Genomic DNA, 14646 nt, shown 5'->3' with positions numbered 1-14646 from the left:
ACTCAAGGAACAGAAAAATAGCACCAGTATTCTTTTTTTTGCCTATTTATAAAGTGCTAGTGAAAGCTTAATTTTGAACACCCTGTATGTTTCGAGGCCGTGGATTTCTGGGAGAATCAGGAATTTCGTTACCGGGAATATCGCGGCCCTAAAAAATAACCACCCCATATGAATAAGGACCACTTGCTATATAATCTGAGCATACAGTATGGCAAAACACTTGCCATTCCAGTTTATTAAAAAGAACGCTCTATTTCATGCAGACCCATGTACGCTGTGCAGGCTTTGAAAGTGCTCACAATTCTGATTCAACCTTTTATCTTGTTAGTAATCTTCCCGTAGGTCACATAGATAACACAGGAAATTTTTTTCTAAACTACCTCTAGACGAAAACCTTTCAAAAGCCTGTAATGACCAAGCGAAAGAGTGTAGTAACAGACGACAAGGCCACACGCGCATTTGTGTGACGTCACAGCCCAAGCTTACCCTTCTTTGGAGCAGAGTGGAGAAGGGTTGCTACCAGGGTTAACCCTGGCTAATTTTCGGGGCAGAGTTGTGACCTCATTTCCTCTGCCCTGGCTACTTTTCACCCACTTTGAGTCACTCGGAGTTGCCACAGCTGAATAAGAAAACACGCCCACACACGCGCGCATGTGGCCTCGTCGTCTGCGACACATGACAGTCGGCACTCTTTTGCTTGGTCACAACCGAAAGCTTGAAAACTTTTCGTTTAGGATAATTTTCCGGTGTTATCTCTGTCACCTAGTAGAAGATTAGTACCAAGATAGAAGGTTGAATCAGAAATGTAGTGCACTTTCAGAGAGTGCACAGCGTACACACGTCTGCGTTAAATAAGGCTTGTTTTTATTCAACTAGAATTGAAAGTATTTTGCAATACTGTAGGCTATGTATACAGCATGTGGTTCTTATTCATACAGTGTGAGTATTTTCGAGGGCCAATATATTCCGCTTGGCACTGCCTCGAAACATAGATAATGCTTGATTGATTGGTAAGATGGCATTGATATTGTCTTCCATACCAGACTAATACCCCAGTCAGACGGCATGCTCGAAGGACTTCGGGGAATTTTCATTTGCAAAAAATGACCACTGACAGCCGTGTCAGACGGCAGCTCAAAGGACCTTTCTAAGAAATGACCATCAACGCGAAAGGAGGCCCCCAACGACATTTGAGGAGCAGAAAGGAGCAATCTCGACAACAGTGTTATGCCATTGTACCCTCGCTACCTTCGCAGCTGAATGTAGGAAAACCTATAAAATGCGGATAATGGAGTGAAACTGTGTAAACGTATTTAGATCCTATTTAGAGAAGTGCATATGGCTTCTGCATCTTGATTTGTGGCGCAAAGACCAACTTCAAATTTCCACAGCAGACAGGGAAACCGAAACCGAAAAAGGGAGCCGGTGAGGGCAGTCAGTTGAGGAGCACTCCTTTCCCCTCTGTCTGGCAGGCGCCCCCGAACAAAGGTCATTTGAGAGGCCGAAGGCCATTTCTCGCAATTGACATTTGAAATGCTGTCTGACTAGGGTATAAGTTGTTTTAGCGAATGAAAGTCACATTTTAACGACGTTTATGCTTAACAGGGTGGACGCGCTGCCACAGCATGTTGGTTAGTTTACTAACCAATTTGTTAATGTTGGTGTTTGCATTTTCTTATTCAGGTTAGTCTCAGTTCACTGTTGGCAATTTCCCTGGCGTGACTGCATTTTCGGCGGCCTGTTTTGCAATCAGAGGACCATAAAACATTTATGTACAGCAGTTTATTTTGCAACAGAGATATCGACCACAGACTTTTTCTAACGAAAGGAAATGAGCTGATAAACAGTTACAGAATTTGTTGCAGAATTCTAACAGTTGGTTACAGAATCAACGTCATATGGCAGTGTGAAACACATAAAAAATAACTTGTATCGCCGATTTCTTCAACGTGATCCGCCATGTGGGCTTAAGAGGCAAAGACACTTTGGCGGAACATTCTACTGCACACTATCTCACACCCTCCCTCAAAAAAAAAAAAAAAAAAAAAAAAGGAAAGAAAGAAAAATATAAAAAATAATGGAAAATGTGCTCTTACCTAACCTGAGCTAACCATACCGAGGTGCGCTAAGCTGACTATATATATAGACGCTTACTACATTTCACAAGTTGGCAACCGCCAAATCCGTTAGGCTGAGCAAGCCGCGGTTCTCCTGCATGCTCTAGAAGAGCTTGAGGTTGTGTTATTTGAAAGCATATAACAAAACATTCTACACCACACAATCTTATTACTCTTATGTTTTTAGCTTCACTGTATGACCCTCTTTCACTCGGATATGCGGTATTTAACTTTCAAACGCTTTCACTATTTTTTCAAACCCAGTGATCCTGATAACGAACTACACACTCCAGGAATTCCCGAGGAATGCAGGCTTGACCACCAGGTACATACAACTTTCACTGAGGATTGCTTGCTGCACAGCAAGTAACAACACCTAGGTGCTAATAGCACCCGATGTCATCCCGAATTCCAGAGAAAACAGAAACATATTGTTTTCCCCATTCCTCTTCCTGAATACACGTTACAATTTCGAGCAAATCGAAATTTCAAACGTCCGCCATTTTGAGCACAGAACGACTCCGACCGTTCGAAAATTACCGGCGAAGGTTGGCTACTCCAGGGTCACGTGTTGCTACGTCACACCAAACTCGCAAGTTACTCGGGTTGAATAAAAAAACGTGCCCATGTAGCCTGAGATTATTACCGCGAGGTCTCTCCCTTTCCCTTTCCCCTTGTTTTTTGCAGTGTTCTGTCTATCAACTCGGCAGTGGTATATCCTCCTCTCATCGCATTTTTCAGGCCGTTTTCGTGCGCACTTGCACTTTGCACTTGCAGTAGCATTAGAGATTTCGGCTTCTGGTGTATTCGACTAAGTTCGCCACGGGCTTCCCGATTCTGTAAAGAAAACGTCATGCTGAATAGGCATATTTCAGAGTTCAATTAAGAAATTTCAATTTATTGCAATTGAAATTCGACAAAAGTATTTTTAAGACGGCAAACTTAACTGCCACATGGGAGCCGTTGACCGCATATTTTTCCGTCCTACCGTTTTCTTATAAACCCCAAATGACACTCTTCGTCTCGCACCCTGTATATCAACAGATCTCAGATCCATCATCAATAAGCGTTATCTCACACTAATGTTGTTATGTAACGCAATCTGCTCGAACCGAACTATGCACCTCTTACGAAACAGAGCTTTTGCACAGTTTAGTGTTGGCACTTCAGTGTTTGTACAGATTGCTGTTGTTATTCCATCTCTCTTCATCTCCCTTTCAATCAACGAATGGAACCGCACCATGTTAAGTGAGTTTGCCGGTTTTATAGCTTTTAATAAATGGGGTGGGGGGAGTTACGTCACGATACAACTGAGATCATGAGCGACGCCACGGCGGTCGGTCTGTGGACTGCTTTTGCCCACTTGAGGGTTTATTAACGTGTGACGAAAGCTTATCACACAGCACCTCGTATTTAACGTCCCTCGAAGAAGGCGGCGTGTCTAAGCAACTTGTACCCTACCACCGAATTGTTGGCTTCCTCGGTCGCATTCGAACCCGCGATCTCAGGATCAGAAGGCAAACATATGCTACCGACTGAGCCACCTAGGTCAGTGGGTGTAATTGTGACACTTGTGTCTGAATGCTACTATGCCGTGATTTACTTACATATGCCCTACCTAACTGCGATGTATTCTGGGTGAGGTTGTCAACCGGGACATCCCGAAATCCCAGGACTTGTCCCGGAAAATCTCGGGAATCGAGGCACTAGAAAAATACACGACAATTTCCTTCTTGCAGTGCTCCGAACCGCTAAAACTTACGGCTTGCCTGAGTTGAGCATGTGTCAACTTTGTCAGCGCTAATATTAGCTCTACATTCATGTTGGCCAATGACGAGCTCCTTGAGCGATGGCGCCGCTTTGGAGCTGTTTTGCTTCCGCATTTCACGGAACCGCCAAGTTCGTCATTCAAAATGTCTGGTAATTTTTCGGTCAGTCAGTTGATCGAACTTGTTCTTCCGCATGCCGTCGAATCCCAGATGTTACATGATGGGAGAGGCCAGAAACGACCTACAAACTTCCGCTAAACTATGGCGCAAGAGCGGCTTTGCAAGTGTGAACCTTCGAATAACAGTTGGCGCTTTCCGCGCTGTTTTCCAGCGTTATGTCAGCGCACTGCTATATGTCAGAACAGGCCTTCATCCCTCCGTAAGGAAATGGCACTTTTAGGGTGGGAGGTGGCAGAGGAACGCTGTTTGCACGTACAGTACAGATAGTTTCTGACTTTCGTTTCAGAAGCTGAACGGACATTGAGTTTGGCAGCCAGTATCTTCACAAAAGTTCGCTCCGGGGGTGGGGGCACCATCCTCGACGCTATGTGCTTTCTCAGGTCGTGTTTTAATAATTGTACAATGTGATAAGGACGATGTGACGGTGTTATAAGCCGTTTAGAGTTTCGCTTCCTTCCATTCGTTTTTCCTTCGTTTGGGTGATTTCACGTCGGATCAGGCACGGTGGTCCGGTTGACCTGTTCAAGTTCTTTGAAACATACGTTAAAGCCTTGTCCCTAGGAGGCATATTGGCGCTGAAAGTAGTTGAAAATAATTAGTGGTTATTTTTTTAAATGAATTATCATTCAAATGTGGGCGTTTCGACCACAGCGCTTCCTACGCAGTTTGGGGCACATATCCTCATAACTATTCGACATATTCAGCTGAATGTTTTTCCACTTATAATCGAGGTTGGGTAACACTGCAGCAAAAGTTCCGCAGAAAGTTGCGTGCTTCGTAAAATATGGTACGTTTCGGGAACCTCACAGCTCGTCCCCCGGTAAGTCCCCAATGTAATCTACAGCATCGTGTTCGTCTCGAAATGCCCTTTCTTGTGATAGCGAGTACATCGTATTGCGATTTAGGGCAACGCACCCAGCAGTCTTTTTGTGAGGGCTGTCTACGGAAAATTCGTCAATTCGACAGCACGCATCCCATATATGCCCAGTCGTGAAATTGTTAATTTTACCCAGAAACACTCTTCATGACGGCAAAAGGGCAAGGGTGCAGGACAGCTGGTACATGGTAAAAAAATGGAACCCGAGAAAGGGACAGAAGAGGGACGACACGACACGTTCTCGACGTTCGAGAACGTGTCGTGTCGTCCCTCCTCTGTCCCTTTCTCGGGTTCCATTTTTTCTTCATGACGACTCAAAGCAGCACATGAAAAAAAAAAAAAAAAAAAAGAAATCTTCAGAGATTGTTGAATTTACGCTGCGAACGACGTTGAGTTACGAACGTAACTTCGACCATCTCTGAAGCAATTTTTTTGTTGTGCTGTTTTAATTCGTCATGAAGAACGTTTGTGAGTAATATGAACGATGTCACGAGTGGGATGAGGCAAATGTTCGCGGAACCTTGAAATCGCGGTACCGCGGTGCGTTCACCCTGTAGCAGGCGTCTTAGAGGCCTTCCATCCAGGAAGAAGTTAACAAAAGGTGCCACAACTGGGTATCAAGCCGCTGCATTTTTCTTTCTTTTCAGTCCTTCTTACTGAGAGGGCTGAGGTTAAGGGGTCCTTACTCTTACTCGGTTGGTGTCTGGGTGATTGCCGAATTGCCCTGTCCCCCGTCATTCCTGTCACCTCATCGAGCAGGTACGACTGCCATTAAACGCAGGGTAACAGCGTTAGAAATCCTGTACATAGGTCGCCTCAGCTTCCTGGGTAAAATTTCTTACATATTTCGTTCGAATATTTCGCCTAATTTTAAATATAGCGAAGGAAAGAGCGCTCGCGAATTTGGCGAAAATTACTACTTATACAGTGTATTTTTACAGAGGAGGTACATGAACAACAACTACATATATTCTTACAGCACTCAACCGTGCCACACTGCACGCTCTACTTCGTGTTGGAGCCTTATCGAATTATACACTCTAAAATCTGTACCTCTTAAAACCCCCTTTTATAAGGTACATTTTTGCAAAAACGTACCCTTTATTTTATGCGGTACGAAAGCGCCTAAAAGGTACAGCACTTTTAAGGTACTGCCGTTTAACAGATACCCCCGTATAAAGGGTACAGCCGTCTAGCAGGTACACCCGTATAAGAGGTAGAGCCGTGTAAGAGGTATATGCCCGTCTATGCGTCTAACACGTACGTCCGTCCAAGAGGTACTGCCGTCTAGAAGGTACAACCATTTTAGAGGTACCGTCGTCTAAAGAGTACAACCGTCTAAGAGGTACAGCCGTCTAAGAGATACTTCCGTATAACAGGTACGCCCGTCTAAAAGGTACTGCCGTCTAACAGGTACGCCGCTCTAAGAGGTACATCCGTCTAAGAGGTACAGCCGTCTAAGAGGTACAGCCGTCTAAGAGGTACGCCCGTCTAACAGGTGTAATATGCCCGACACAAGAACCTTAGTTTTTATTCCAGGCCCTTGCCCGAGTTCTAACTAACTTCTTCTTCGCTTCTTCTTCTTCAGACCCGTCGGCGCCCTAAATAGGCCGGGGGCGCCTAAAGTTCATCCCTTCTGGGATGGTACTTGCAAATATTTGCAACAGAGGCCAACTGAAAGCGATCTACTTCGTCGAGGTAACCAATCGTCTTCAAGACACCTGTTTAGTGGCCGTTTGGACCACAGTAAAGGGACCTAGAAGTGTTGAACGAGGATCGGGTAATCCCTTATGGACCAAAACTTTGTCTCCGACTTGAACGTGGGGGATGTTCGTATTGTGTCGTCTGTCGAAGTACTTCTTCACACTGAGTCGGTATCTGCGTTCTTCTTGTGGGTCCTTTCGTTTTTCTGTGAGCCTTAAGCCGTCAGCAATTCCCAGATCGTGGTCCGCTCGGAGGAGGGGCGTTGACCGATGAAAAGCGAAGTAATGTGTGCAGCCAATTGTGGTGTTATGTGACCGATTATGATGGTGGGTGGCTGCTTCCAGGCAGGGACGCCATCCTCCAGGAAAGTCGTGATACATATGGATGTACTGCTTTATGTCCCTTATTGCCCACTCTGCCATACCGTTTGTGGCAGGATGGTAGGGCGCTGCAAACCTAATTCGCATCCCTCTTTCTCGAGCGCACGCTTGCATGCGTTTGGAGGCAAAGCCCGATCCATTCTCGCAGACAATGATCTTTGTGGGGCGAATATATTTCTCTCAAGCAGCTTGATGGCGCTGTTGGTGTCCTCACCTCCCGCGCGTGTACACACAATTCGTGTGGACCCGTCGACGGCCATCAAGAATGACTGAGTCCTTTTTACCCCCTCTGACTTGTTTCGGAGCTCGACAAAATCTAAATGAACCACTTCGAACGGTACCGTCGAATGGTGAGGCATGACCATCATGTCTGGTCGTCGGTGATATTTGGCTTTGTGTATTTGGCATATCTTGCAGGACCGAACATAGTCTCTGACATCCTGACACCCTCCCTTCAAGAGGATTGTGGATCATCCCAACCTCGCTTCCGGCTGCCTATCGGCGCCCGATGACACGCGCTCCGCTGGTTAAGGCAAGTGTACGCGCCACTGTATCTACATCGAAAAACATTTCAGCGCTACAACTGGGACGATAACCTTCAGCACTAGACAAACCTGAAATAGTGGAACGCTTCTAGGTTGTTACAACCCTCAATACAATCGCATACGCACTCTGGCAAGCTACTGTTCACTACGCTCACCCTACACATGCACGTTTTGGGAAACAGCATGCGCGTACTTGTAGCGGAAATGAACAACGTTAAAGAGCAACTTACCATGAGCAGGTACACCTTCCCGGCCTTTCCATGTCCCTTAACCGGCCAACTTAACAGTGCGAAGACGGCGGGTACCTGATCACAAATAACCTTCACACGCGGACGCGGCTGCACTTATAACGCATGTTTCTTCCGTAGGTATCAAAGGCTCGATTCGCTAGATATGTGGCAAGATAAAAAAAAAAAATAAGAAATTGACCCGCCTGACCTCATGAAACCACTGGAAGGTGTGGCTTGTCGGTTCTTCAACAGCTTATCTGTTCCGGAATGTTCTTTTTCTTTTAGTTTTCATGTTGGCCAAAAGAAAACCTGGCTCCTTCACGAACACACGGAGAGAGTTCAACCTCTTTCTATTTTATCAATGTAAATACAAAATAAGCAATATCATCACATATACAGAACGGGATTTTCCTTACTCACTGTCTAGCCTGTGTTCGTAATATACGTGAAACAAACGCAGACAATTTAAACAAAAGTACCAGGGTTGAGGCTTTTTAGTTGGCGACATAGACAGGAAACGTTTTATCATCTGCCTTGAATGAAACAATCATAGTTGTAAATCAACGGCTAATCTTTATCTCCGAGCCCGTGCGATGTATACATGCATTATCTGACTGCATCGAACCTTTTGGGGCGTTACTTGAACGCAAGAAGTTCAGAAAGCTGCGGAAAGCACAATAAGATGTTCCGCAAGAGGTACTGCTTTATACGGTACAAGTCACGGTACCTCATAGACTCACCGTGCACCCCATAAATATGCTTGTAGCTCATAAAGCAACTGCGGAAAAGCACTGAAGTACCTGATATTTACCAGGTACAGCTCGATATAAGTAGATGGGTAGAAATCCAGCGAACCGGTAGCGATGTAGGAAGGGAGTTGCCTCAGGACAGAAGCCGCCGATATTTCGAACAGAGACTGTTCTTCTTCTGGGCACCGTCCTCATCATTGGCATGGTATTTAAAGGGTTAGGTGTGACGTGTTTAAAGGTTCATGCGAATTGTGGGTCAACAGCCCGGAGGGAAGAAAGGTCCGTACGGGTTTTTACGGCGGGAGTGAATGGCTGCTTTGTTAGAGTGTGGAGGGGATTATGTGAACGTAGTGATCTAGGCTACAGACCGGTTGCAGAAAAATGGAAGGTTCACGAACACGTGGACGAAACGGGACAACAGGCAAGAATTCGCAAGCATAGCGAAAGATAAGGAGGTTAGTGGTTACGTGCGGAAAATTCCAAAACGAGCAATTTTTTTTTTTTAATATATATATTTGTAATACAAAGTTGTGGCATGCAATAAATAGAGCAGAAAGCAGTGGCCATGCAGAACATAACAGATGATAATGGAGGTAGATGGGAAAAGCATATTTTATTTGTGAAGTGTTTCTAGGGTGCCTTGTGATTTGTTGATACCGGACGGGTATCGCACGTAACCACTAACCTCCTTATCTTTCGCTATGCTTGCGAATTCTTGCCTGTTGTCCCGTTTCGTCCACGTGTTCGTGAACCTTCCATTTTTCTGCAACCGGTCTGTAGCCTAGATCACTACATTCACATAATCCCCTCCACACTCTAACAAAGCAGCCATTCACTCCCGCCGTAAAAACCCGTACGGACCTTTCTTCCCTCCGGGCTGTTGACCCACAATTCGCATGAACCTTTAAACACGTCACACCTAACCCTTTAAATACCATGCCAATGATGAGGACGGTGCCCAGAAGAAGAACAGTCTCTGTTCGAAATATCGGCGGCTTCTGTCCTGAGGCAACTCCCTTCCTAGCTCGATATAAGGTACGTTATAAGGTACCGATTTTAGAATGTAGGGAATCTCTCATGTGCTTTAATAACACTGTAATAAAGTGATCTACCCCGCCTTTTCTCCCCACCCCCCCACCCCCGCAGGAGTTTCGCACCAGTGTTGCGGATTTAACGAGTCGAGTCAGATGTAAATCAAATCCATGTTTTTCGAAACACCGCAAATCAAATCCAAATCAAGTCCGGATTTAAACTTGAGGCAACAAATCAAATCATTTTAAACCCGGACTTGTTTTTGGTGTGCTAAATCAAACCCGGTTTTAAGTCCACATTTATCAAATCCTTCAACAAATCCGGGGGCTAAAGGTCCCGAAATAACTGTAGCATGCATCTGACCACGTCTACAAGGTATATACAATTACTGCATGCATTCGCTGGAAAGGGCCCGGGACATGGTACAAACACCTATAAACGTCACCTGCAGCGGAGAGTATGAATAGCCAACATAGCGATGCGAATGTTGAAGCTGACATTTTATTTTCACGTGGATATCGGAGTAACATTTGTCAAGTACGCCTACTCGGCACATATGATAAAGTCACCTGTAGGGAATTATGTTACGTTAAATGTGATGGCTGCGTGCTGCACACCGCGGTTGTGTTATAACAAACTCAATAGTACATCCGCACAACACGCCCAACGCGCTTATTCACTCAGGTTCTTGTTTAGGAAGACCAGCTGCTCCAATGGAGCTGGATGCAGTCTTTTTGTTTTCGCGGTCTTGATCAGGCTGGCTGCAGAGAACACTCGTTCAACTGCTCCAGAACTAGCACGAACTGCAAATACATGTTTCGCTAACTTCCGAAAGCAGCAGGTAGCGTGTCGCTGCGGACATCCAATAGCCGAGAGGGGAAACATCAGCATCTACTGTACACTCGCTTAAATAGAGGACTATTTCGTCGTTCGTTAATTCTTGCGGTACAAGTTCTGCGGTGGCATCAAGTTGACCACAAGCAAGCCACTATGAAAAAGGCCAACCAACATTCACATTCCTGCTCCTGGACACAATGACCTCATACGACTGGTTCTCATGTGCTCATTTCAGGACTTATTTTAGCAATCTCTGGGACATCAGAACGCAACATCACTCGCAGTTCAGAACCAACAAAACAGACAAAATGCGTGTATGGTCTTTTTCTCGAACGTACTTTGCATGAGCTCGGCGACCCAGTGGTGCTCTTTCTCCAATACGTTCCATTTCTAAGAAATCATAGAAAGCTGTGATACTGTTGTGAATTAAACGTCGAACTGCCCGTGTGATTATGTGTGAGAGTATTGCATGACGTACCCTTACTGCTCAGAAGGAAATATGTATATAGGCCTCAGAGGTGGTCCGTCTGACAGACAGACCACCTCTTAAGCTTGAAGCAGTCTAGAGACAGTGTCCGTAGACTGTTTCACCAATCAAAAAATCACGGGATTTTTTTTGGACGAAACGGAACTTTCGGCGGGACATTGGGAATCGAGATGGCGGGATGCAAGGCAAGCCATCCCAAATCCAAACGTATTTTGAACCTTCTCCTCATTAAGAGTTGCATTGCGTCATTTGCAGACATATGTGGAATGCAATTGAGCCAAATGTCGTGTTAAAACGTAATTATAGAGATGGCCTCAGATACGACTGACAAAGAATATGCCTGCCCGGCAACGTCAAATTTCGCAGCAGTCAGAATCCAGCCATTTCCCTTAAGAAGCTTGACCAAATACACATCCAATTCCGTCGCAAAAAAAAAAAAAAAAAAAACGTAATTCAGTCCAAATCCAAATCATCTGCCAAAATTGTGATTCAATCCAAATCATCTGTCAAAAATGTGATCCAGTCCAAATCCAAATAATCTGTGAGAAATGTGATTCAATCCAAATCCTAATCCTACGCCATATTTTCCTCGTAAATCGAATCCCAAATCAAATCCACGAGCCCTTTGATGGATTTAAGTCCGGATTTAAATCCGCAACACTGTTTCGCACAATCTCAGCTGAATCTCATCGCGTGGTACTACGTATTTGCCTTCCATGCCAGAGGAATACGATACCGAGCAACATCGGTCGGCGTAGTATACATAGATCAGGTTACCAAACCGCGACTTCGCCTTGAGCGAAACTGCGTCGCCTCTGTTCCAAGGACGACCCCGCACAGTGGAATAAAACTGTAAACAATGATTGTCGTTAACCGTTCATCGACATTTGAAGCACGTCTCTGGTCAAAGTAAGCTCCTGCTCTGATTCTTCTGCCGGAATGGACATCATTGAAAAGCTGGTCAGTCTTAGTGGGTGATTGATATACGGGAAAACTTAGTGATTGAAATGATCTTTTGAGGTAAAGTGAAGTTAGCGGCGCAGCAATTTACAAGGATAAAAACGGTACCTACTATAGGCCATGAGAAGTAAAAGTGTGCAAAATCAGAGGAAGAGGAAGCAATAGACGCGCTGAAATATCGAATTGCGAATACCGAAACTAAACAAGTCATGCCCCCCCCCCCCCCTCAAAAGCGGAAGCCATAGAGTACATCCTCATTGTTGCAAACTTTAAGCTGCCGCGAACTTTACTTGATTTGAATGGCCAATACTTGTGTTTCTCAATCGGTAGATCACATACGTACCAGTGGCGGACAGTTCATCGGGCTTATTTTCAACAAAATCGTAGAGGGCGTTTATTTTTTACTTTTACAAAACTTTATCAACACGCTACAGAGACCAGCACAGATTCTGTTTTTGCGGTTGAGTTCTACGGCCACGCGGAAATCCCTAGAAGAGCGTATGTAAGTGGATGGTGACTAATTACTTACAATACAATAATGAACCGTTTAATTGGTGACTTTTCGGCTAAAGGAAGACAGCAAAACAAGAGGGATCCTCGTTAAAGTCCCTCCATCTTTTAAATATTAGGAAAAGAGTGGGTGCCGCGGAATATACTTGAGGGAGGAACGTTTTCTTTTCTTTTTCTATGCACATAGTGCTGGTGAAGAACCGCAGTGTATAAACCGACCTTGTAGGATCCCCTTGGATCCACCACTGGCAGCAACGAATGTGTAACGCCAAATGCATAGAGGGTCTCCCAGCAAAAGTGCCATTGAATAATAATAATAATAATAATAATAATAATAATAGTAATAATAATACTAATAATTTAAAAAAACTACTCCACCTAGAATCATGCGGTTAACGGCTTTTGTTTTATTCGGATTTTGCCACCCCCTCATGTGATTGTCATATATTGTAAGTTTAATTACGTAAATATTTGCAAACTGAACTCGGAAATTTGCCAAGTGAAGGTCACTTGGAAGGTCACTACCCCACCAATATAAAGAGCGAGCAGAATTCACACAAATTCATGACAATTGACAGTGATGTTCATGACAGGATATCGGGAGCTATCCCATCGAAAAAAATAGTCCAACAGCGTCCTTTTCCGAGCACCAGGCTATAACAAGCGATGGCTTTTGGAGCGCATTCGCTCACACTCCGACGAAAGCAGGTTCTAAAGCCAGCCCACAGAGTGATAGTAGAAAATGAAGCAGTTCCTAAAATTGGGAGACGGCAAGCATTATCCCAGCGAAAGTTAGACGCGATAAGCCATGCCTGTGGTATCTTTTTCTGCGATGCCGCGGTTGAGCTGGGTTTCTAACCTCCTTTTCGCTGAGATTAAGATTGCGCTGAGAACTAAGATTCCGCTGAAAAATTCACTTTGCGCTATCCTGCCGGAGCATTGTAGAGCATGATGTTCGGCATGATGATTTCTACCGATGTGATAGCTCCTGAATATCCCTGTCAATTATCATTAATTTGAGTAAATAAGACACGCTCTTCACGTTGGTAGGGAAAAAGTGACATTTACTTTGCAAATTTCAAACTTATGCTCCCAAAAATTTACATAATGAAAATTAGGTTACGTGACATGCACATCAGGAGGTGGCAAAACCCGGCAAGAACAATGGCGTTGACCGCATGGCTCTAGGTGGTGTAGTTTTTTTATTATAATTCAATGACACGTTTTCGGGGACACCCTGTATATTGCTCCAAAGAACACCTGCGCAAACACTAAAATTAAATTATTCTTATTGATGCAACGAATTCGCAGCACTTTGCTGTACATTGCAACACTCCTCGAATGCAACAGCTACCAATGTCCTGTCTTACTCGGGTCGTTTTCTTGATTGGACACGATTCGTTATACCACACGCGTGAGGATACTATCTGTGAATAGATCTGTACCCGAAGGACGACATTACGACGTTAGCAGACAGACCCAAACCGAAAGAAATGGGACAGGGAGCGCTGGGCTCCACGAGTGGCCACTTGTTCGCTGCCTCCGTTCGAAAAGTAGGACAGAGGTTCGGGTCCCTCTGTATTGCCTTACGGCCTAGGGGGAAATAAATAAGCGAATGAGTTCAAAGATCGCACCAGCAGTGTAACCGTCCACCTTTCCTCCTGGAAATCCTTTTACGGTGCCCTAGAGGGGGTGCTTTAGAGGAGCTTCATTAGCAGGAGCAGTAAGTGCCATATGCCACTACTCACTTTTTTTTTTTTTTTTTGTTACAGTGACCATGAACTATAATGAGTAGGTTTCCGTGACGCTGTCGGCATCATGAGCTGAGTTTCGGGCGCAGAGACACACAAATTTCTCTGAAGGTGACTCACTAATGCTACTGCATTAACAATCAAGCTCTAGTAGAGCAGAGGAACCTGGGAAGTGCTGCCCGATCCCTTTCCCCCATTACTCACGTGATCGAGCAAGCCAAGCGCCACTGCCAGTGAGTCACACATTGACGTGGACCTCGTCTTTTACAGTGTCTGTGAGGTAGTTGATGGATTTCCAGAGGGCACCCAGATCAAAGACCCTGTTGCACACTACGAGAGCTTTTATTAATAAGCTTAAGAAGGTTTATTTCTCTTCTGTGTCTAGATCTTGTCACGTGAGCAGCTGCAGCTAGAAGAAAAATCTATCTGCGCATTATCGCAAAAGTGCCGGAAGGTGGGGGAAAGTGGCGCTCCCACTAAGTGTTCAGACTGCAGGTGGGACCGCCATTTTAATGCAC

The sequence above is a fragment of the Ornithodoros turicata genome, chromosome 1, assembly GCF_037126465.1.
Source record: "Ornithodoros turicata isolate Travis chromosome 1, ASM3712646v1, whole genome shotgun sequence".
NCBI lineage: Eukaryota > Metazoa > Arthropoda > Arachnida > Ixodida > Argasidae > Ornithodoros > Ornithodoros turicata.
The sequence above is the reverse complement of the archived record's forward strand: the minus strand, read 5'-3'. Positions refer to the sequence as shown.